The 25064-nt window shown below is 30.1% G+C and overlaps 3 long non-coding RNA genes across 3 annotated transcripts; all 3 read right to left on the minus strand.

The window, feature by feature from the left end:
* Nucleotides 1–579: 579 nt before the first annotated feature.
* Nucleotides 580–6359, minus strand: LOC143054281 (uncharacterized). The gene is made up of 4 exons (XR_012971623.1): nt 4968–6359; nt 4364–4433; nt 3977–4037; nt 580–2871 (listed from the first exon to the last, which is right to left on the minus strand). It is a non-coding gene; the product is annotated as an uncharacterized LOC143054281 (long non-coding RNA).
* A 1183-nt stretch (nt 6360–7542) lies between these two features.
* Nucleotides 7543–11987, minus strand: LOC143054722 (uncharacterized). Its single transcript, XR_012971803.1, has 4 exons — nt 10837–11987; nt 10371–10438; nt 9953–10016; nt 7543–9084 (listed from the first exon to the last, which is right to left on the minus strand). It is a non-coding gene; the product is annotated as an uncharacterized LOC143054722 (long non-coding RNA).
* Nucleotides 11988–22991: 11004 nt separating this feature from the next.
* LOC143054223 (uncharacterized) lies at nt 22992–24565 on the minus strand. Its single transcript, XR_012971604.1, has 2 exons — nt 24430–24565; nt 22992–23523 (listed from the first exon to the last, which is right to left on the minus strand). It is a non-coding gene; the product is annotated as an uncharacterized LOC143054223 (long non-coding RNA).
* Nucleotides 24566–25064: the final 499 nt, after the last annotated feature.

Below are 25064 nucleotides of genomic sequence, written 5' to 3' on the forward strand. Positions count from 1 at the left end.
CCATTTGGCATCTTGATACAAATATGAAGCTATCCAGCACCTTTAAAGTTTGGACAATAAAGTTTTAAAAAAGACAACCCTGTTAAGTATCCCTAAGTTCTGCTGATGATACACTGCCAAGCCAATGATGATGATAGACGCTAAGTGATGGAAATATAATTAAATATAAATAAATATAATTAAATATAATTAAAGCATCTGCATGTGTCATACCCTCAACCACAGAAACCTCTTCCCCCTTTACTTGTCATCCAGATACAATTAAGATAAGATGATTTTCCAAATAAATTTTAATTACCAATTATTATGATCCTACATGATACAAAATAACCAGATGAAACCAAACACAAGCTGCTTCTTTTAAGATGTGTGCAAGTATCAAACAAACAGTTACTTGTGATATGCTTTTGATCACGGTTGTAAATTATCTTTAAATAAAAAGGAGGAAAAGGATCTGCATCATGGGTTTGGTATCAGTAGCAAAATATTACAATAACGCAAAATAAATGACAGTACTGCGGATACTTTCTATTTTCCTGGTTGTTTTTATTATTGGGTTAAATAATCCTAATGTAATTACTTAGTCTATATAATTATGTATAAAAGAGTATGAATTAAAATCAAATCATGTAAATTTTTTGATACATGTAATGAATTTTGTAATCATTTAGTGACTATTCTTTGTTTAATATATAAACTTAAGGCTTTCTAGTCCTTACTTAACTTATAAATAAATAATAGAATTCCATATAAAAAAAAGAATCCTCAGTTTGTCTCAACTTTTAAAATGACATCCAAAAACAATACAATTCTTATACAAAGTAAAACTGTGGTAAAACCTATAATACAAAAATATTAAAACATGCATGTACAAAATTTTTTTTTTTACAATTACTCAACTTATTTACTGGGTAATTAAAACAAACTAAATATCTTGATCGGTGCAAAAATGATTAGATTACCAATGAAATAGCAGAGGTGGGAAAAATTTGGTTGATTATTTAGGAAATCACTGGAGTACCACAGGTGGAGGCCCCTCTAACAACCGGTGAGCACCCCCTTTTTTTTCCCTTTATGAAAATTTCTGGATCCTCCAGTGAACAGATTACATTTCATTCATTCACATTTTTAACCTCAAGCTGTTTCAAACTATATAGTTTCTTTACTCCTTCCAAATTTCTAAGCTATTTGTTTTTAAAATTAAGTAGTATATTTTTATATTTATTTATGGAACCCAGGAAGGCAGATAACTAGTGTTCAGTTATTTTATAGTCTGATTTATGCATTAGGCCAGAATGTGGTATAGTGATTCAGTGTATGATATGTTTGCTCATCCATCTACAACTTTAACCCACAATTATCAAGATTAAATGGGACTTTCCAGATACTTTCAAATAATCTTCAGTCTCTGCCGACATTGTGTACTACTTTTTATAACTTCTAAAGGTTCTCTAATCAAAGAATGGATTTTTTCTTTTCTTATATCTTATTACTCATATTGAAGGATAAGTTAGTTCAGCTGATATCAACATAGATTTAGTTAGAGCAGATTCTCAACTTGCATCCACAAATCTAACAATTTGATCAATCTTCTAAGGACTGCATCAATAGTTGAAGGGTGAAATAGAATGTTTATGAATTTAACAGAGAGTTAAAAGCATAAAAATGTCAGATCTCATTATGAAAATAAATATCTGCATGTAAAAGTAATTTTTTTTAGTTTCCGAACAAACCCAATCATATTAAGGCTTGGTATAACAAGATTTTACAATAAAAACAAATAAAATCAGATAAAACCACTAAAATCAGATAAAATCATATAAAACACAAATGTTGTTATAGCAAACCTTATATATACTTCAAAGCTACAGTGGTAATATACTATTGTCTTGAAGTAGAATATATTGAAAATTTGTATTAATGTCATGACAATTTTGTCATAATGAGATCCAACTTGTAAAGACAAGATTAAAAGCAGGATAAAAACATAATAAAAAAATTTCAAACTAACCTATCCTTCATATGATTAACTCATTTTAGGAGATGCTTCCAAAAGTTGAAACAAAGTATTTAAAAGGGCCATTCTTTCAATTGGGAACCCCAAAATGTCATTATAATAAAATAAAATAAACACTGCCATTAGTTACAGAAGATAATCTGAAAGTTTCAATGAAAATCTACCAATAGTTTATAAGCCGTGGATGAGAGATGATAATGGACAAACAGACAGAAAACACAAATCTTCCCATTGCAGAGGCGGTTTAGAGGGTCCCCCCCCCCTTTTGTGGGAAAAAATTGTTGATTATAAAGGGAATCACTTGGGCAGGCCTGGTCCCCTCTTAGGCAGTCAGTGGAGTAAAACCCAACCCAAAACCCAAACATTTTTATTTGGAGTCAAAAACTTAGTAGTTAAAATATTTAACAGGGGACCAGTTTCATATTCTCTTTTCATAGTGTTTGGCCATCAAAATCATACTATTTTGGATTGTAACCGACAAAATTCATTTCACAAAGCACTTGTAAGGCTTACATGTACATAACTTAAAAATATATGTTAACCTATGTACGTCGTGTGGGTACTTTGAGAAACCATATGGCATACCTTTGGGACCCCTCAAATAACAATAATTTCAGTTTAATTTTTCATCAATCACAAAACAATAATTGAATGCAAGTAATATAAATTAAAAAAAAATCTATAATTTGAAATTCAATATAGCAATAAAAATACAATTTGTTAAAAACTCATTCTGCTTACAAGACTACTGTCTACAGATTGTTCCAATAGAGATAGTAACAGTTTATCCGATTGTTTGCAGGATTATTGTCGGAGGATTTTACCATACAAGGCAGCAACTGTTACACTTTCAACTGAAAAGAAATAAAGTTAAGTTTCAATTATTTTATCAAAATAATCTTAAGGGTATATAATAAAATTCAATTTAAAAAAAAACCATATCAATGAATGTGAAAACTCTTCTTATTTTTGCTACTTCATTTTACTGAAATCTGTCAATACACAAAAATAAATTTTCCAAACTTTACAATTATGAGACTATATGACATCAAATACCTGAGCAATTATTGGAAATATTTAACACATTGAATGCAGAAACTGCTGGTAAGTTCACTTAATAAAAAGTAAAATTTAATGAATATTTTGTTATTTGTTGTTTTATTGACCCTTACTGAGATCCAAACAAACTTTTCTCCATGATAAAAAGTAGGAATAAATTCTTTTGAAATTTGTAATGAAAATATGAATGACTGAATGTAAAGCAGTTATCATACATGATCATCATTTTTATGATAGCTTAAGGTTTTACTTGATATCAGATTATCTCCCCCTTCACATCTGGCCCAAGACCACAATTAATGACCCTACTTTTTGTTGTCCATGAATATAGTTCCCTTTAATTATAGTGTATTTTTTTTCTTTCCCTTTCTCATACATTTCTGAGTTTTTCTGGGGTGGAAATGAAAGAAGAGACCTGAAATAAACTTTTGGATGTTTTATTTTAACTGATTTTGATAATGAAAGAGTGATTCAGGTAGGTGCAAAAAGGTAGTATTTACACTTTTTGGAACATCTCTTGACTTGCTTATAGGGGTATGGATGTGTATTGGCCAAATTTGTATGATGTAAACATGCAATTTTTCTGAAAATTGCATATATTTTTGGACTTGAACTGTACATTGCACACAACAAAAATTAGACAAAAAGAATAGGCAAATTTTTTTAATGCGACAAAACGTTATAAAGAACTGATAGAGGAATTAATTGTAGTCTCGGTCCTAATCTTGTTCAGGGCAAGGGAGACAAATCAGTATATATAGATACACTTCTAAAGTAAAGGTACAACATTTTACATTGACATATATTTAGGATAGATATATAGATATCTAGGGGCATTTAAAATTAGATACATTGTATAATAAATAAATTTAAATTGTTTGATGATGAATAAATTCTCACCTTGAAACAGCTCTAGTAACTCCCCAAGCAAGTAACCCCCAAGAAAACTTGTGATGCTAACCTGTAAAACAAAGTTCAAGGTCAGTTATTCTCAACTTTCAAAAAATATGTACATCATAATAATTGTTTAAAAGTTCTCAGATAACAAACAAAATTCTGCAAGAAAATAATTGGTATTCAAAATCAAACTACTGGTTATGTTTTTTGCCCTTTGTAAGGTTTTTTTTTTAACTCTCCAACACATTCCCGATTTACATTTTCATTTTTATTAAGTTAGCAAAAAATAAACTTGTATTTCATCATATTGTATAGTATTTCAAACCTTCAAAAAATTTATTGATGTCAAATACTATTAAAATTATTAAAAATAAAAGCTTTAATACCTACCAAAATGTTAACAATATCAGATATCCATGTCTTACTCCCAACACCAGGAAAACATTGTAATTTCAACAACCTGAAATAAAAAATATGTTTAAAAGATAAAATTAAGGTGGTACCTAACACTTTAACTAAAATTAATTTGCCTCTTTTAATTTTCTTAAAATTTTGACAAAGTATTTACTTTGACCCTTTGACAAAAATATAAAACTTTCAAAAAATTTGAACCTACCGTTTAATCAGAAAAATTACACTGGTTATATAGCAGTTTGACAAACACTTATTTTGATCATTGAAAAGCTTAATATTCCCATATGAACACAACTTCATTAAAACGTTCTGCTGATTTTACAGAGTTAGTGTTAGGTACCACCTTAAGAAGAGAAACATAACTATGCCTTGTATCATTTCTTATGAATTTGTTATATAATATCTTCAAAATATTGACTTAATACATAAGGTAGAAAACATTTTCATTAAATACAAGTTATAAAATAATGTTATGAAATGATGCAGATATCTTCAATATCACACAAAAACCCTTAATAAATAAAAGTTTTAAAAGTCTATAATAATATTATTATAAATTTTGTGGAACATTTCAACTCACCACAGATTTTTCCTGGTAAAGCATCAGACTTGGTTGAAGATATAATTGACCATCTTCCTTAGAGCTGCTATTATAACTGCCAAGGAGGTCCATGTCCTCATTATCTTATTGTCCATTTGCTTTCAGAAATAACATTATACATGTATGAAAAAAAAATATCAGATGCACTTTACAGTTTTAACAAAATCAGTTTTTTTGAAATTTTCCCCTCATCAATTGTAGTTACCCACTATTTCTCAAACCCTCAAAATCTATTATCTATATATAGAGCTCTGCTTACATATTTTTTTTTATTTACAGAGCTCTAAAATAATAGTCATTTTAGCTAGTATACATCTGATATTTAAAGAAAATATGTACAAAGGTGAATATTAAAATAAAAAAAATTATATTCTCTATAAACACTTAGGAAATTTAAAGTATGAGGAATATAACAAGGGAATTATCTCCCCTTGCCTTGAAAATATGACACTGTTGAGACTCCACATTCTTCCTATATTTAACAACAATACAAAATATAGTATAATCTAAATGAAAAAATAATACGGTATGTAAAAACTACAACACATTTCAAAAACTAATTTAGTACCTTAAATTTTACCTAAAGGCCTTAGTGGCAGTGGTCTAAGAAGTATTATTGTATCTCTAGCATGTCAAAATGAGGTTGAGAATTCAAACCCAACCAAGCTTAATTGACTAGAATTGACAGTTCCCTGGGGGAATAGTTGGTGGGTATCTACTGTTACTTTTAACTTTTTCAACCCATAAAAAATGGCCATCAAGATATTACAAATTGGGCTGAAAGTGGCATTATACACCAAAATTCTATCAATCAATCAATCTTTTTTCACCAATATGTTCTACTCTTGTTTCTAGTGAAATAACTTTAATTTTTTAGCTAAAAGCACTGCAAAAAAATAACAAAAAGTTGGAAAAATATGTAACAATTCAGGAAACACAAAAACACAATATATTCTTTTTCAATTTTTTAATTATTTTTTTTTTTTTTTAGATTCTCCATTCTTAACCGACTGAAAGCCTTTGGACTAGACAGACCATTATTAAGTTTACAAGTAAATTGTTTCTGTTTCATTTCATTTTCAAAGTAAAAATGAAACAGAGTTACAGGGGGTTGGGAGAATAACGAATAAGATCTAAATTATGAAACATATAACGTTCAGTTTCTATAAGTACGACAAGAAAAGTAAGAGTAATTTTGAAATTTTAAATACAAGCTTCCAATCTAGTTGAAAGTGGTGAATCTTTACACATTCTTTTTTTTTTGTTTTTTTGTTGTAAAAAATTACATTTTCTAAAACATATACAAAAGTTTTCTGACTAACTTTTTCACTGTTATATCATATAATCATTTTATGTGGCAGCCACAGTCAATGTTTCCTGAAAAAGAAATAAATATTCTTAAACATATCTGTCAAAACATATGATTAAGCCTATATCAAAATTTATTATTTTGCATCAGAGATTAAAATTATGAATACACTGAGTTCCTATTGTGATATTCAACCAGTTGCATTATTTACATTCATATAGATATTTGCTCATTGCTGAACGTCCTACGGTGACTGTAATTTGCTTCCTTTATTGATAGTTGTGTAGTTGGCAATCTTATAACTTCTCTTTATTCTTATATCCTCCTATCCAGATTACCGGTATAAATAAACTTTTTAATTTGGATTTTTTTTTTTAAATGTTAGATCTACATGTGTACATAAAAAAGTCCATGGTGCATTTACATAGTACTCTTAGATGAATAGTTCAATCTTTTTTTTAGTTCTTACCATCAAATTCAGCTCCAATGGCCCTTTCCCAGCTTCAATCCTTACAGACAAGCTGTGGTGCTAACCTGAAATATAAAATACTTGGTCAATCAAAATTTTTTAAAGGATCACTCCTGGAATACCATATCTACTCTATATAAAATGGGTTATATACATGTGACAGGTTTTGAGAACATTGATAAGACATCAATCCAACAACCCAATTCAATCCTTAAAAGCGGTAGGTTTAAAAGGGCTAAAGTTCGCCATAAGATTTTAATCTTTTTTAATTCAGGTCCAAATGCTACATATAAAATGTTGTGGTATCATTTTTGATACAAAATAACCACTTCTTTTTTGGCATGTAACAATATAAACTACAAAGTTATGACCTCTTGATTATGCAATTCTGGTGTTTTCGCAAAAGTGCCAATTAAGGTCCAATTTTTCACAATATAGAACAGTTTTCAGCATAATTCACTTTCCCTGATCCAGTAATAGTGTATGTCTTGTAATTTAAATATTACCCTTTGCACCTATAGGTTACTTAACATTTTGATTCAAAGGTATTCTTTAAGCTTTTAACATTAACCCTAAAGTCAGTATTCATTTTCAAATAATATTATTTATAGAGAATTATTTTTTTTAAACAGGATTAATATTACTGGTACCTACCTTCATATTAGCTGTATTTGACCACCAAGTCTTATTCCCACACCATGAAAACATCTCACAGAAAGTACCTAAAAAGAAATTAACACATTTATTAATTTTACAAACCAATTTCTATGTCAACCTAAAGATTACTTTACAAATTGTTCTGATTTCTTACTTCATGTACCAATAGTATAACATTCACATATTTTGTAATATTTATATAAAAGATTGAAAAACAAACAAAAATAGTCAAAGGTTTATGATTTGAATTCTGCACTCAACTACTTTGAATAATGAAAATGAGTTGTCTCCCATTGAATAAACAAATCTTGTTGTTAATTAAACTATAGTCTCCCCATGAAAGTTGATTCCTATCTCAGGATTTACTCTTGTAATTGTACTAGAAATTCTTGTTAATGTACCTGCTATCTCAAAATATTAAACTTGTAAATAAATTCCTCAAAGATGTTTTTCATGCCGAAAATAAAGATGAATATGTACTTTTTTACAATTATACACATGTATTTCTAGAAAATGTATAGAAATTGTTTGACTTCTATAAACTTGCCTTTTCAATTTCATGGTTAAGCCTCAGACTTGGTTGAAGATTTTATTGACCATCTTCCTTTGAGCTGCTCTCCTGGCTGCCAGGGTGGCTGTCATCATTATCTTAATTGCAATCGTCCATTATTTATAGAAATAAATAAAAAATATCAGATGCACTCTCAATTAATCTCTTATCTTGAAAATTTCACCAAATCAATTCTACCCGTAATGACCCATGACTTCTCCCACCCTCTAAACTATTATCTAGACCTCTGTTTACATTTTTTTTATTTACAGAACTCTGAATAACAGTAAATACATTTTTTTGTATTAGCTAGTATGCATCTGATATCAAAGCAAAAACAAATGTGAAAATCAAGTAAATAGTTATATATTCCCTACCATGAGGAAATTTCAAGAATGAGGAGTTAAACAGGGGAATTTATTACCTCCCATTGCCAAAAAAATTCACCTGTTGGGACTCCACATCATTGCTATATCTAACAAAAATACAAAATTGTAGAGCTATAATTAAAAATAAATAATTTGATATAAAATATTCAAACATTTACAAAAAAATATTTAGCACCTTGGTGGTTCTCTCCCATTACTTTCTCAAACATTAAAAAAATGGTCACCAAGATATAATCAATATTGCTGAAAGTGGTGAGTAACACTAAAAATCAATCAATCTTTTTTCACCAGGATGTTTCTTTACTATGATTATTTTGAAATAATTTGTTTGAGCTAAAAACAATGCTACAAATAACAAAACATTGGAAAAATATTTATATCATACAAATACGAAAAATAAAAAAATACATTTCTTTTTTTTTTTTTTTTTTTTTTTTTTAGATTCTCCATTCTTAACCTACTGGAAATGTTTTTGAATACACATGGACCATTATAAAGATATTCTCAAGTAGGTCTACAAGTTATATTGTAAAATTCTGAAGTATCAATTTAGCATACAACTTCCAGTCTTGCTGAAAATGGAGAATCTTTACATTTTTTTTTTTATTTGTGATAAAAATTATAAACATTTTTTCAATCATACACAAAAATAGTCTGAATTACATTCTTTTTTGTTTCAGTTGTATTGCACAATAATTTCCTGTAGCCACAGTTGAAGTCACCTGAAAAAGAAATATGCATTCTAATATCTGTCAGAATAATATTCAATGGAAAGGAATCAGTAACTGGTTATTGCATTGATGATGCATAGAAAATTGATTTACTTTGTTTTAAAGTGATGTATTGACATGAATTTACAAACAACCAGTCTTCTTTGGCAAACTAGGGATGACAAGTAGTTGGTTGTTGTTCAACATATTTGTTATTATTTCATTGTTTCATCATAAATCTAGCTGTTGGTTTTCTTGTTTGAATTGCTTCACATTTTTTCATGTCGCCTACTTTCTGTTTCATAGTTAATTGTAAAGTATATGTTTTGCTCATTGTTGTAGGCCATAGTGACCATAAGTTGCTTACATCCATGTCATTTGGTCTCTGAGAGAGTTATTTCATTGACAATGATCTTCTTTACTTTATATATGGGAACAATTTTAGAAAACAGATTTTCTAAGTAACAGTATAATTTTTTATTTCCTTTTTTTATCTTCATACCTCCTAATGTCCTCCTTCCAGATTATATATACGATTATAGTTTTAAGAAAAATTAAAGTACTGTGGATTCATTATTATTCGTGGGATACCAATTTTCGTGGCTTTCGTGGGTACTGGTGAACCACGAAATTAAAAGTTCAACGAATAACAAATTTTCAATAGGCTTGTATGTAGACTTCAGCAAAACCACGAAATTAAATATCCAAGAACTTGCAAGTTTTCCGTAATCCACGAAAATTGGTACCCACGAAAATAAATGAATCCACAGTATACTACTTCTCTGCATAATTAAAGTATAATACTTCTTAGCATAATGAAGAACTAGGTTTGTACATGCTCTTTGCTGAATAATTCATTAATTTATGTACTGGTTCTTACCATAAAAGCCAGCTCCAATGCCCATTCCCAACTTCAATCCTTACAGACAAGCTGTGAAGCTAATCTGAAATATAAAATGTTGTCATATAGTTAATAAAATGGTTTAAAAGGATCACTTGTTACTGTATTAAATTTAAAAAGAAATGAGTTATATTCATGTACTAGATGTTGAGAACATATTGACTAGACAGCAATCCAACAACATAACAAACCAAATAAACATGTTAGATCCTTCAATTTACACTATACATTGTATTTGTACTGATATCAAAAGAGAGGGTAGAAATAAATAACAGAAATTTAGTGTTTGATTATTTCAAGGCAAGGCAAGTAAAAAATAGATCTAATTATTTTTATACATGTACTACATCTATCTTTTTTTTCTTTCTTCTTTTCGAAACTGTATACTGGTACCTACCTAAATATTAGCTGTATTAGACCACCAAGTCTTATTCCCACACCATGAAAACATCTCACAGAAAGAACCTAAAATATAAAAATTGACAATTTATATACTTTATATTTCCATTTCCCCTACATTTACCAATATTGTTCAGATTTCTGACTACGTGTACACAAAAGTATAACATCAATAACTGTAAAATCAATTTATGTAAAAGATGAAGAAAGAAAAAAAAGTCTTAGAAATTTACTTATTGAATTTCAACTCCACAAAAATAATGGTTTAAACATATTTTATTGTTCATAAAGGTAAATCATCTGCACATTTTACAATGAGTTATCTCCCATTGAAAGGCAAAAAATAACATTTTACGTTAGCAACATCACTTTCTCCACTGTAACTGTGTTTTATGCTCTAAAATACACTTTTTATCAAATAATGTATAGAATGTATAGAACTTGTTTGACTTAATTAAACTTGCCTTCTCATTTTCTTGGTAAAGCCTCAGACTTGGTTGAAGATTTATTTAACCATCTTCCTTGGAGCTGCTACCATGGTTACTTTTTCATGCTTTTCAACATAATTCTTTGTGCTGTTCAGTTCACTGAATCCAATTTATGCACTTAACGAAATGTCCTTTCCATTGTATTTAATCAAGTGTACAATTGTCCCAAGAATGTTCAAAAGCATCTCACAATATTTTCTTTTTCCATTCATGGCAGTTGAAGTAATTCTCAATGTAATATACAAATAATATTTTTTATTCATACATAAAACACAGTAAAAATACCAGGTGAACTTTAAAATTGGTAACCTGTATTTTCTTTTATTTAGAGAGCTCTAAATAATAGCTCTTATATTAGTTTGGAGACATCTGATATGTAAAGACCTAAAAAAAAAAAGAGGTAATAAAAAAGAACAGAATAGTAATTGGCTAACACCTATAAATCACAAACATTTTCTAATATTTTGGAGCATAGTTTAATAAAATATCCCTTCTTTTAAGTTCATCATCATGCACATCATAAGCATGAAAATTATACTCCAAAAATTGATCATAGCCTGAAGTAGCTCAGTTGTGCAAATTCATATTTTCTTATAACAATGGAGAATATTCTTTTAAATACTGAAATTTAAATACGGTATATGGAATTTTAAAAGGTCAAAATTGGTGATGACAATCAATCTTAATCAATTTGCATGCTCATTATGAGAGTTCTAAAGATATGAGTTTGAAACAAAAATTGTTACCTTCTTAACAAGATTTTAGATAAAAAGATCCCAATTCAAGAAAAATTAGAAAAATTATTAACATTTCAAACTGCAGTTAAGCCATAATTACACAAAACTGGTACCGTCTGTAAATTTTAATAAAAGTGGGGAAAATTCCTCAAACAATTTCATACTAGGAGTTTCACAACTTCAACATGAGTGCAATGATCTTTCATTTAAGTTTTGATGGTACAAGAAACACTGAAAATATAAAATACAAATTTATTAAATGCAAAATAGTGGTATGAAGTAGAAAACTTTTTAGAACCAAATTTAGAAAGAAAAATTGTGAACTAAAGAAATGGTAAAAAAAATGCTGATTCTTTAGAATAAAAAAAACAATTGTCCAAATTCAAATTGCATGTGATAAAAATCATTAAATTTTAAACTTTAATAACTTAAGAAAAAAGTTCCAAAATTTACAATTCAAAAGAAACATTTTTGTTCCCAAATCAAGTTTGATACATGTATCATGTCAAATTTTGTTTTTCATAAGACTGCTTCCAAAAACCTCTATTTGAAAAGAAGAGAATTCACTGATATCTTGACATTAATAGAGATGGACTAGTACAAGGTAACTCTTGGAATGACTGGTTCCTTAAATGGAGGATAACCAGTCAGAACTAGCTCCAGTCAATACACAGACAGGAAACAGCTCTTTTTGGCCATTTGTAGAGGAAACAAATCCCATGTAATAACGTAAATAGTTTTTTTCCATCTTCAAATGATAAAAAAGCAATTATTTAAACCCCATGGGTGGATTAAGCCATTTCTAAAGAGAGGGGGCTCCCACCCAGGATAAAAGGCAGAGTTCAAACTAGTTTATGTTCTAATTCAATTGCATTGATCATCAAAAAAATTGTAAGGGTTCCCCAGAACCCAGTGCCTGAGATTCACTGTAGCAATCCCTAGTCTTTTTCTTATCTTTTGATTGTTACAGATGCTTCTGTCCAAGTTTGGTAAAAATCCAGGATAGTTTATGAATCTAATAAATGTTTTAAAACTTCAGATTGTATTTAAGGTTAACTAAGTCCATTTATAAGTAAAATACGGAAAAACAGGAACAAAGTTTTAAATAATTTTCCTTCTAGATACTAGCTTTTGATCGTAAACAAGCTTCTGTCCAAGTTTATTTACAAATCCAAAATATTTTAAGAAGTTATTAAAATTTTAAAAACTTTTAACCACAGAGTGAATGTATTGTATCCTGGCATTTATAAGTAAAATATGGAAAAATTAATTTGTTTTATTTACAAAATTTACTTCTGGATACTATCTTATAATCATAAACAAGCTTTTGTCGAAGTTTGGTAGAAATCCAGAATAGTTTTAGAAAGGAGTGAATATTTGTGATCGGCAACGACGACGCCGCTGACAGAATGTAGGATGACTAGGTCTCATTTTTTTCAACTAAAATTGAAGGCTGGACAAAAAGTATTAATGGTATTTTACATTTACAGTTACTAAGTTAAATTCCCAGTAAAATATATAATCAGCAAAATGCATAGTATTTTTTTTATTTGAATTGTCTATAAAAGATTCACTTATAACAATACTTCATGGTTTGTTGGAGTAATTAAACTATATTGGCATGTTTTAATTTCTAGAATAAAAACTAAAGAGTACAAAATGGTGAAGTGATAATTTGCACTTCACAATGTCAACAGGAGGAAAAATAATAAATAAAAAATAAAAGAAGGTAATAATGGGAGTCAAGTTTAAAAAGAATGTTAAATAAAATTTGTTGAATAGTGTTTAATCAAATTTTGCAGAGGTACATGCTTCCAATTGGCTTCGCTCAGAGTTACTACCTCTAATTGGGACCACTCTGCCGGGGGTACTGCTTCTAATTAGCTTTAGCAGACAGAGGTATATATGTACTGCTTCCAATTGGCTTCGCAACAAGACAGAGGGTATGTGCTCCCAATTAGCTTCACTAAGAGGTACGTGCTTCCAATTGGCTTCGCTCAGACAAATGTACTATTTCCAGTGTTGAAATGGTACCGTAAGCAAGTCTGTACTACATCCAGCATAGTAAATGGTACATAATTGCAAGTCAAATGTCGTCCAAATTTACAAAAACATATTTTATTTTTACATTCTTGATCCAGTTAAAGATAATTCACATCTACCTTCACTCCCTATTTATAATTTATCCTGATGGTGTCATTGTGAAATGCAAATTATCATTACAAAATTCTGTACTTTCCTGTAATTGCAATCCTGATGATGTGCCATAGGAACCATAATATGTATATCTTATTAAATCACTGTAGCAGTCCCTAAAGTCTTTTTTTATCTTTTAATTGAAAGAAGCTTTTGTCCAAGTTCTGTTCAAGTTTGGTAAAAATTCAGAATAGTTTATGAATCTAATAAATGTTTTAACAAGAGGCTGTCATAACGACAGCAAACCGGATTTATTAACATTTATTTGTGTCCTGTTAATATCACAAGAACCATAACTGATGAACGGTGAAAGTAAAAAACGTCAATATCAAATTTGACATCCATTTTGTCATCAGTATCAACATATTAAAATTTGAAAAGCTTAGGTTGAATGGTTCATGAGTATATGCAACAACATGAATGGAAACGCCATTTTTCAATCTTTCAAGAACCATAACTGATGAACGGTTAAAGTCAAAATCGACATTATTGTACTTGACCTCCATTTTGTCATCAGTAACAACATATTAAAATTTGAAAAGCTTTGGTCGAACAGTTCATGAGTAAATGCACAGACACGACTGGAAAAGCCATTTTTCAATCTTTCAAGAACCATAACTCCTGAACGGTAAAAGTCAAAATCATAATTATAAACCAAATATTTACTAAAGATTTTTGTAATCGAATAAAAATTACACTGATTTTAGAAAAATATGATGTTGAATGGACAAAGAAGACATAAACAAATAGCCTGTTCCCAGAAATTATTTTTAGAATTTTCATCATAAAATTAAAATTTGAAACAAGTTATCTCCCTTGCTTAAAAGTAATGGATGTTGCTTATATACAACATTTGAGGCTTAATGATAAAACTTGATTACAAATTTTTTCAAGCAAAAAGTGAATACTGTGGATTCACTATCATTGACAGTTTTTTTTTTATTATTATTCATGAGAACCACAAATTTTAGTTTTTCACAAGATTATTTTTTGGGGGATTTGTATGAAGAATTTGTTAAATGTCTGAATGAAAGCATATTATTGGGGATTAGAGTTGAAAAATTAACCAAAGAATGAGATATCTGAAGCAAAATAGATTTTACTACCATTTAACGCTAGGGATAATTATTTAAATTTCTCTGGGAAATGATGATAGTTTTAAGATAACTCAGAATGAAATTTTTTTTTAGGGGGTGTGTCAAATGATTTAATTAATTGCTTTCCCATTTGGTTAAAGATTTAAGTGATTTTTATAGATAAGAGATACATCCAATTAGATTATAATTTTTAAATGTTACTTTTACTTCACCATTACCTTGTTAGCAATAAGTGCTTTAAAGAAACAGATACCCTGAAATAATTTTGTTGACGCTCAAGTAAATAACATTTTGGGTAATTTTTCACAATACTGTATTTGAATTCAATTTAAGATTCAAATATACATTTAATTTTTTCGTTTCCAATACATCATAATATGTCAAATACAATTTAGAATTTGATTTAAGACATTTGCTTTTGATATTGTATCAAAAATTATAAAAAATTCAAAGTAGCTTTAAGCTCCAAATTGGTTTTTGTTTAATATTTAAATGACCGTACAAATATCAAATACTTTCATTTCAGAATTACATATGAAGATTCCTTTGAAAGCAGAACACTTGAAAACCATAACACCATCCAAAGAACAAATGAAAAAAACAGAAGAAAAAACCAGACCCTAACTACTGAAAGCTACACCAAAAAGAAACTATGTTATATGTTAGTAAAAGACGCAGCGCTCAAAGCTCAATGTATTTCTGAAATGATAATTTGATATTTGTTTAATCTTCAAAAACAACTTTCAAGATGAACAATAATGTTCAGCTATGAAACTTTAAATGCAAATGACTGTGACCTAAATTTAGTTTCAAGTACTAATGTACTATGTTATTCTCCAATTTGACAATCAAGATGTATTGAAAACAGTAAAAAAATTGGGAAAATTGTTTAATTACAAATCTGAAATTTCAGTTTTTATCCTTTTAAACTGGTGTACTACCAAAAATTGCATGGATTGCTATGCAAACCCAATTTCAACCACCCAAAAGCACTGGCAATGCAAACAAGACAATGTTTTAAAATGTTTTATTAATATCAGTTGATCATTGGACCCAACGACCTAAAATGTTTTAAAACTTAATTAATAAACCTCATCTAAAGTTATTTCAACTATCACCATTTCTACATTGATCAATTTGACAAAATATTATAAACAAATCAAATAAGCGCGGGCTTTCCACTCTGGGTTAATCTCCAACCTCTTTTTTTAGCTTAGACTGTTGTTACATATTAAAGTATGCCAAATTGAACTACTGAAATTGATGGGCAAATCATTTTACTGCATTCCAGAAGAAAACTTTGTTCAATGGTTTAATAATCGGGGACGCTTTTTGTGTATGTTGTAATCAAATCAAATCAATCTTCTTTCTGAGTTTTTTATTTAATTTCCAGTTTTTATAGTACTTTCTAAATTGTATCTATACATCACTATTGAATGCCCAATTATTTTTTTCAAATTTCTGTCAAAATTCTAACTACGTTGTTCTCATGAAATGCTAACTAAAAATACTGTCATCTATGTACTCAAACTGAATATGTTATAAAGGAAAATACTTTTTGGTAAGTTTTAAATATTAAATGAAACTTATTCAAGAATCCACCGACAAGAATGTAATAAGTACCACTTGGATTTATATTGGCATATTTATCTTGATATTTTTTTAATTATGAGAATAAAGAAGAAGGTGTTATGCTATTATTAATCAAATGATCATTTGGCTTCTGTAATAAATAACATGAGGAATACTTTTATAACAAGTGAAACTGCGAGCTACTGCTCACTGATGATACCCCCGCCGCAAGTGGATAATATTAATAGTGTAAAAATATGCAAGTGTTCAGTAAACAGGAAGTTGTCAAGTGATGAATCTGAAAACGCATCACACGGTATAGCTGACTTATATAAATCCTGAAACCAAATTTCAGAAATCCTTGTATTGTAGTTCCTGAGAAAAATGTGACGAAAATTTTCAACTTGGCTATCATGTGTAAAATCATACAAGTGTTCGGTAAACAGGAAGTTGTCAAGTGATGAATCTGAAAACGCATCACACAGTATAGCTGACTTATATAAATCCTGAAACCAAATTTCTGAAATCCTTGTATTATAGTTGCTGAGAAAAATGTGACGAAAATTTTCAACTTGGCTATCATGTGTAAAATCATACAAGTGTTCGGTAAACAGGAAGTTGTCAAGTGATGAATCTGAAAAGGCATCACACAGTATGGCTAACATATATAAATGTTGATACCAAATTACAGAAAGGGTGGATGTGTAGTTCCTGAGAAAAATGTGACGAAAATTTTCAACTTGGCTATCATGTGTAAAATCATACAAGTGTTCGGTAAACAGGAAGTTGTCAAGTGATGAATCTGAAAACGCATCACACAGTATGGCTAACATATATAAATGTTGATACCAAATTACAGAAAGGGTGGATGTGTAGTTCCTGAGAAAAATGTGACGAAAGTTTCATGGGACGGACTGACTGACGGACTGATGGACGGACTGACGGACGGACAGACAGAGGTAAAACAGTATACCCCCCATTTTTTAAAGCGGGGGTATAATTAAAAATGGCTCATCATAATCCAGAAACATTGTTAAAAATTTTGATGGTGAATATTTGTGATAATCATAAATGATTTTGTTTTATATATAAATATTAACTAAATTTAGAAATTCAGAATCAAATTCAATCACATTTTCCCAATTACTAAATGCTTCTTCCATATAATAGTGGAGGAGTCTTTTTCACCTGGGCAAACTGATTTCAATTCAGATAGCATCACATTTAAGCAGTATATATTAATAATAAAATACCCTAGGTTTAATAATGTACCCCCTCAACTTTCCCAAGAGTAAAATATACATGAATTTGATCTTGGCATAGTGTACCTGAATTTTACTTCACAAATTTAGAGCAAAATTGCATCACTTAGTTGAAATACCATATCGTATCGAAACCCTCATTTCATACGAGTTACCTCCCCTTCTAATTTAGTGAATTTTTATATTACTACTCAGTGGCGAATCCAGAACTTTTCATGAGGGGCCCGCTCCAGTCATGCTTCAGTGATTCCTTATAGGGGGGGGGGGGGGGGGCAAGGCTCCCTGGATCCACCTATGCTACTGTCATTCAAGATATCAGTGTTTTTATGTAAACCGGAGTCATTATTTGTTTTTTTACCTTATATTTTCTGTAAAAAAAGATACATTATTAAATTTTGGAACAGTTCAATTCATAGAAGCATATCTTAATTTACTCCAAAAAATATAGAAAATTGTTATTTATAATCTTTTATTTAACACATTTAATAATTTGGTTATGCATGAAAAAGGTTTGAACATTTCTTTTTTCATTCATTGATTAAAGTAAATTAACATTTCCAATTTTTTTTTCTATTCAAGAAATTATTTACTTATTACATTAAGTAAAACATTTTGAAGAAAGAGATGAAAAAACACATAAAAAATTCATGTTGCATTTTGACAATTTTTGATAGAAAAAATGGAGCAAAGAATGAAAAAAAACATTTAACTTAAACAATTAGTAAATAAGTTAACATATCAAATACTTGCTACCATTCTGTGGTGCCTGAGATCACCCTTTTTTTTCTTTTTTTTTGGTGCTTGGTGTCTGAGATCATTCCTGGTCTTTGGTAAGGTTGGTGTGTTGTACCTGAAATCATCCCTGGTCTTTGGAAAGGTTGATGCTTGGTGCCTGTGATCATCCCTGGCTCTTTAGTTTGGTTGGTGCATGGTGCCTGAAAACCTCTCAGGTCTTCGGTTGGGTTGGTGCTCTTTGCCCTAGTTCATGCCTGTTCTTTGTTTTGGTTGGTGCTTGGTGCTGGAGATCATCCCTGGTCTTTGGTTGGATTGGTGCTTGGTGCTCTCAGGTCTTTGGTTGGGTTGTTGCTGTACAATATTTTGTTATCAGTGTAGACAATTTTCTGTCATTTCTTTTGGTTATGTGTTGTCTTGTCTTTTTTCACCACATGGTTTAATATTGGCCCTTTGGTATATTCCTTTTTTGTGTATCTCTTGTTTATCATTGTACCCGACTGTTTGAATTTTTAGGATAATTGTAGAAATGCTATTAGCGATATGCTATTCCTAGATGTTCCAGGACATGAATAACTTCTTGATTACACTGTGTGTGCTGCTTTATTGAAAAAGGGTGAAAATTAATGTGTCTGGTGTGTTATATTTTGTGAGGTAGGATATTTCTGGTGTTCCTCCAAATTTGTACATCAGTTAATACTTCTGATTGATTTTTTCTGTGTGTTTTATCTCATTGACAAAAATACACAAAAAGACGGAAATAATAAATACCGTATACCTATACATCTTTGTAAGAACTCTGAAATGGATATGAAGAGCGATTAGTAATTTATCACTTCCATCAAAGAAATGGACATACAGAAATCTATATGCCACTTTTCTTCATCTGTTACAACATAGCCATACTCTGGGTCTATGGATAAGGTTGCATCTACAACAAAAAAAAAATGTAAATTATTAGTGTTGGAGAACGTTGGTGTCATTTCCATCAAATGGGTCCATGACTGAAACATCCTCTCGGCTGCATCTGTAAAAAAAAATCTGTAGTGTGTTGGAGAACGTTGGTGTCACTTTCATCAAACGGGCCCTTTAACAAGCTCATGGTAGAGTGATCTTGTTACTATTGTATAGTGCTGCGGAAACTATGCGCTACCCTCCCTGGTCTAGTACAACGGAGTCTATTCAAGGTCTATGACTGTAACATCCCCCTGCTGCAATCTGCAAAATTCAAAATTATAAAATTAAACATCTGTTGGTGAACTCTGAAAAGAAACATAAATACATATACAACATTACACATATATAAGAATAAAATCAATTAAACTTTATTTTATTTTCTTTGAGGTAAATTTCAAAAATTAAATATATATTTTTTCAAATTAACTTTTTTTACTTTATTTTTAGTGTAGCTCTTGTTGATCATTATACCGGACTGTTTACTATTAGAGATATTCTATTTCTAGATGTTCAAGGACATGCATACATTCTTGATTACACTGTGTATGCTGCTTCAATGAAAAAAGGTGAAAATAAGATGTTGTGTTTAATTTTGTGAGGTAGGATATTTTTTGTGTTCCAGGGTGTTTTGTCTCAAATTACACCAGTTTTAAAATACTTCGGATTGATTTATTCTGTATGTTTTCTCTCATTGACAAAAACACACAAAAAGACAAAAATAATAAATATTGTATACCTTAACATCTTTGTAAGAACTCTGAAATGGATATAAATAAGAAAGATTAGTAATTTATTACTTTTATACAAAGAAATGGACATACAGAAATCTATATGCCACTTTTCTTCATCTGTTACAACATAGCCATACTCTAGGGTCTATGACTGAGGTTGCATCTAAAACAAAAAAAAATTGTAAATTATTAGTGTTTGAGAACGTTGCATGACTGAAACATCCTCTCGGCTGCATCTGCAAAAAAAATCTGTAGTGTTTTGGAGAACGTTGGTGTCACTTTCATCAAACGGGCCCTTTAACAAGCTCATGGTAGAGTGATCTTGTTACTATTGTATAGTGCTGCGGAAACTATGCGCTACCCTCCCTGGTCTAGTACAACGGAGTCTATTCAAGGTCTATGACTGTAACATCCCCCTGCTGCAATCTGCAAAATTCAAAATTATAAAATTAAACATCTGTTGGTGAACTCTGAAATGAAACATAAATAAATATACAACATTACATACGGGCATATAAGAAAAAAATCAATTAAACTTTATTCTATTTTCTATAAAGTAAAATTCAAAATTTTTTATATTTTTTTAATTAACTTTTTTTTACTTTATTTTTCCATGAAATTTAGCATTGTAACTGCTGTAAAAGTACCAAAACTATTGCCATTTGGCTTAGTTAGTCTGTTTCTTATGTTACCTTTTCTGACATGGGACACAGACTTCTTTTTAATTGAGTTTTACTGTGTGAATTGTTTTTTCTATGTTGGCTCCTAGAGGTATAGGTGTGGGTTGAGATCTCTCAAACCTGTTTAACCCACTGTATTTATGCACCTGTCTCTAGTTAGAACCCTCTGGCCTTTGTTAGTCTTGTATGTTTTTTTAGTTTTAGTTCATTTATGTTTTTGAGTTTAGTATGACATCCACTTTTACTGAACTAGTACACATTTTTGTGTAGGGCCTGCTGAAGCCTGCCTCCTGATGCTGAGTTTTCTGGTTGAGTTGAAGAGCCATTAGTGGCCTACGGCTGTTTTCTGCTCTTTGGTTGGGTTGTTGTCTCTGACATTATTTTCAATTTTGTATAAGATTTGTATTTTTTGTTGGAAAAACCAGTCACCAAACCTGTTGTGTGCGGTGGCTCCCTTGTTTCATTTTTTTAGTTTGACATTCTGTTCTTTTTATTATCTGACCAAGCTGATTAACCTTCTACTACAACGGTACCTATTAAATGTTGCATGCATACAGACCAAAATGAGGAAGTCTTGGAAAAAAATAATAAATAAGCAATGTTTTTAGCTCATTTTTACAAAATTTAACTAAACAGACTGCTACCCGTTGGTTTTCCCGTTTGAATGGTTTTACACTAGTAATTTTGGGGCCCTTTATAGCTTGTTGTTCAGTGTGAGCGAAGGCTCTATGTTGAAGGACGTTCATTGACCTATAATGGTTTACTTTTATAAATTGTTATTTGGATGGAGAGTTGTCTCATTGGCACTCACACTACATCTTCCTATATCTACTTGCTAATTGCATGTCATTACTCCATTATTCTACTTTAATTTATGTTAATAAATGCCTCTTTATGTATTTTTTCAAACTTTTAAAAAGTGAATGGAAGCTGACACAAATACACAAGATAATTAAGTAATTTTTTTTTAACAATTTCAAGCTCCTATAACACATCAAACCTTAAGCTTAGCTTTATAAATTTGATGGTATCTTTATTGTTTTTTTAGTGAAAGTGACAAGCTCCTTGTGAAAAAAGCATATTCTAATATTGCACAAACCATAAGCCTTGCTTAAATCAGTAAATTTGGTGAAAATATTAAAATCAAATCTTCTTATCATGCAGAAAAAGTTATGCTGCACTTTGTTCAAACTCATTTATACTCTTTAGAAACTAAAAAAAAATCAGTCAAAGTCAATCAAATGTTTAGCATTGACAATGTATTGAACATTTCAATGGAACTAACATACATAAGGTCTTTATGACTCAAAAGGTCAAAGCCCATAAAACAACCACCAATGACAAAATGCTTTCCATGACCTCAACGAAGTCATCACTAAAGCCATTCAACTTCAATAAACATTTTGTTTGTCTTAGTCAAAGTCAAAGTGCAGTGCTAGTCAAATAGTCTCAACAGAGTAGAAATGAGTAAAAAAAAATTAATATTAAATGTTTTTGAAGATAATTGAACATTTTTAAAATGATATTTATTTCAAGATGTAGGACACACATTGGACATTTTAGTGTGCTGATTTGGGTCTCCATGCTGTGGTATTTTGTTAGAAGAATGGCATCCTACATCTTAGCCTTGGAATTTATTTTGGAAAATGAAAAAATAAAAATTTTGTTGATGTAAGCATGGCAAAAGGCAATTTAATGTAAACAATTTCTGTATTTCTTTTATCTTAGTTATCAATTACAGATATGAGGGGGATAGGACCTTTATCGGGACTCCGGGATTGGGTGTTTCTAACCTTGGGATGTCGGGATTGACCCTTTCAAGATCCAGGAATTCTTTTTTCGAATTTCGGGATGTCGAGATTTAAATTTATTTAAATTTGGGACCTCAGGACTTTTTAAGCCCAGGATTTCAGGATAAGTTTTCAGAATTATGATCCATGTGGTCACAGTTATCTCCCATTGATTAAAGGTAAGCTTCATCAAAACAACTCCATTCACTTGTTAAATTTTGAAAAATGACCAGAGCAACTGAATTAATTTTAAAGACCATTGAGGTAATGGCCATTTTACTCAATAATAAGAGTGACATTTTTCTCTTGCGGGGGAGTCAAGATTTCCAATTATTTTGTTGTTTGTTAATTGCATCTGGCATTTTTTTTTAAAGATTAACAAATTACCTTATTCAAAATTTGAAACCCTTCAATTTGAAAAGTTTTCTGTATGAAATTTTGTAGTTTGGTTAGGCATTGCACAAAAAGGGTGGGCTTTATATAAAAAAAAGTTTCACCCTGCAACATGCTCATGTGCTTAGGTCAGATATTGGTGTGTATGTAAGTTATTTGTTAGTCTGTTCATTTTACTCACATATCTTTTACTTTTTGTGCTGACATTTTGGATGATTTACAAGTTCATGTATTGTATAAACATCAGTCTATAGTTGAAGACCTGTAGATGTCTTTGGTTATTTATTTTCATTGGGTAGCTGCCTTGTTGATTTATACCCTACACCCCCCTTTTTTCATAATGATGCATAATATCTAACCAACAAAAAGAATACTCACCAAGTTTGATTATAGATGAGGTTCTTACCATAATATTTGGTAACCCCAGATATACTTAACAGCTGTCTTACTGTTGACTTTGCTTACTCTTCAAGGTCATCAATCTCTCGTCTGCTCTCTGCTCAGTTGTTGGCTCCTCTAAAACATCATTTCTTTTTAATAAATATGAAAGAATGGAACTTAAAACTATTATTAATCATTCTTTATAAATCTTGGTTGGTTGGGTCACCGGACACATTTTTAAAACTAGATTCCCCAATGATGATGGTGGTCAAGTTTGGTTTAATTTGGCCCAGTATTTTCAGAGGAGAAGATTTTTTGTAAGAATTAACGACCACAGACTACAGACGACAACGACAGACACCAAGTGATGAGAAAAGCTCACGTGGCCCTTCAGGCCAGGTGAGCTAAAAAAGAGTTCTTAACTTATATTGCCTTATTATAACTTATAATGATAACTTTCATTGATAAAATGTATGCCTGAATAATGACTTGTATATCAATAGCAACAAAAAGTATATTTTCATACATTTAATTTTTTTTTAAAACCTATTCAAACTTTTCAGTGAAAATGATAAATTTTGTGAAAAGAGATTATGTATGAGATGAAGAACAGCAATAAAAGCACTTTTCCTTTCTTTTTTTCGTTTATTTATGCTGTCTATGTACTGATTTTGTGTTCTGGATGGATATTCCTGTGTGCATATTCTTTGTTTACCTTTTAAACTGTAGCACTAGGTCTATCAAAGATGAATACCACTGTATACTTTAATGTCCAAATCATAATAGTAGTCAAATCTGAGAAAAGTTTATCAAAAAGAATTTTTTTGAGAAATTCATCATCAAAAAACTAATCCAAAAGCTTTCGGTCTCAAACATTTATGAAATTTTTTTCTAGGTATATTTAGTTTAGATCACCACAGAAACTTACAATCTAATTGTTAATATACATATAGTACAATATATTATCAGATAAACCTGCTAGTAATCCGGATGGTAAAAAAAAAAATTGATTAAGTTTTGTAATAAACTATTTGACTATACCTGTATTCACTTGGTCTACTGTATCAAGGGAAAATCAACATGTTTGTGAAATGAAGTTGATATATTGTCTTGCTTTCCTAGATGCATCTGACTACCAATTTAGATTTTAGATGACTAGGTTCGTTACTAAGTGTCAAAGTACTGAAAAGAAACATTTAATATTAAAATTATTCCAGAAAATATATTGCAAACAAAAAAGTATGTGTGTTTACTGTACCCATACCTTCCCTAAAGTTTTGTTGGAAATTTTTTTGATCTAGCAATGTTGCTCCCATAGACTATTTGAGTCTATTGACCCTACAATACAAGGTTTTCAACATAGACGTTTTCAGTAAGTTTTGCCAACCAGTTCAAAAACCGTTTACCCAAATTTGATTGGTTAAACTGTTAATTGTTCTCTAGACAGATACATGAATGTGAGCTCTATTCTTCTTGTTATATTTGCCACTGGACATTTTATTTGATGTATTTTCTTAAAAGGACAAATGGTCTTCTTTTTTATATTTTATTTGCCCTGTAGCAACGAAATCCGTGAAAATTAGTATGCAACGAATATTAATGAATCTGCAATAACTGTTTAGTGTATATAGAAAGGAAAGACCACCTAATAATAAATTGCTTCGCTGACCAAACAG

This window comes from Mytilus galloprovincialis, chromosome 12 (genome assembly GCF_965363235.1).
Source record: "Mytilus galloprovincialis chromosome 12, xbMytGall1.hap1.1, whole genome shotgun sequence".
In the NCBI taxonomy this organism is placed as follows: Eukaryota; Metazoa; Mollusca; class Bivalvia; order Mytilida; family Mytilidae; genus Mytilus; species Mytilus galloprovincialis.